The sequence below is a fragment of the Cariama cristata genome, unplaced genomic scaffold (assembly GCF_000690535.1).
Source record: "Cariama cristata isolate BGI_N322 unplaced genomic scaffold, ASM69053v1 scaffold17944, whole genome shotgun sequence".
NCBI classification, from domain to species: domain Eukaryota; kingdom Metazoa; phylum Chordata; class Aves; order Cariamiformes; family Cariamidae; genus Cariama; species Cariama cristata.
Window position 1 is genome coordinate 1 of NW_009614852.1, and position 1,190 is coordinate 1,190.

Below are 1,190 nucleotides of genomic sequence, written 5' to 3' on the forward strand. Positions count from 1 at the left end.
TTCTTGATAACTGAGATCACTTTGTGGTCTTTTGACTCTTTTTCAGGAAGACATATATAGCTTTATATTTGGCTTATGATTTGAAAGTTATTCTCATAACTGTATGACTACAGCTGAATTCTTTTTATAGCATGGTTACCTGAAAAGCAGGTGTAACAGTAGATTATTTAGGCTGACAAATGGCAACCTTTATGTTTATTAAATATACAAAGATATAAGCTGTTCAGTCAAATAAGAAGTGTAACAATAGCAGTTGGGTGTTCTTTTAGTATTCGTAACAGATCTGGTCGTGCTGAGCTCAAGCCATCTCTAGGTTTTGTTTGGTCTAAATTGTACACCAGTAATTTCTGTGTGCAAAAATATTTGCATTAGATATCTGTTAACATAACCTTTTTCTTTACTCAGAATTCTTTGCATTTATTTGCATTATTGTTCAGTGATTCCTGTCAAATGAGTCTCAGCATGGAGGCACTAGCATTCAGTGACTGCTGAATTAAAGATTCTTTTCCAGAAAGTGGCAAAATGTTTAGAGAGTGTCAGAAAACAAAAACTTCTTTTGTTTGTTTTGAGTCAATTTGAGGACCTTTTGTTAAAGGTGTATAAGAAACATCTTGCACTTCAAGATGTTTGATAGGCTTCCAGATCTTAGCATTCTCAAGATGTAAGTGTATCGGCTGTCAGTACTTCTTCATGGGTCTGTAGAGAAGTGCCACTTTGGCTTATCTCCTTTCTGGCTTAAATGATCCAAGTTACCAAGTTTCAATTACAGTAGAGAAGATGTTTTTGAAAACTTCAAGTTATTTTCATAGGCGAAACAAGGATTTGCGATGAGCTAAACATTAATGATATATTCAATATTCTTATAAAAAAAATGAAGACACTCTCTGGAACACTGCTACTTTTGAATTCTTGGTGGTAGTGTTTATTAAACAAGGAGAAAGAGTGGGAATAAACACAAATGACTTCTGACCACCCACTAAAAGTCTTTTCTTAGTACTGCTGCTTCTAGATGGCCTTATAGATTGATAGGTCTGGTATTTTCCAAGATGCCGCTAAAGGAAAATCCAGTTCCTTATACTGACACACTTCTGCCTGTTGTACAGATTTTTTAAATACAGATGGAAAATGATGGGACGTACAACAAGGGCAAATCATGTATATAGATTTGTCTTCATCCTTCCACTTTCCCT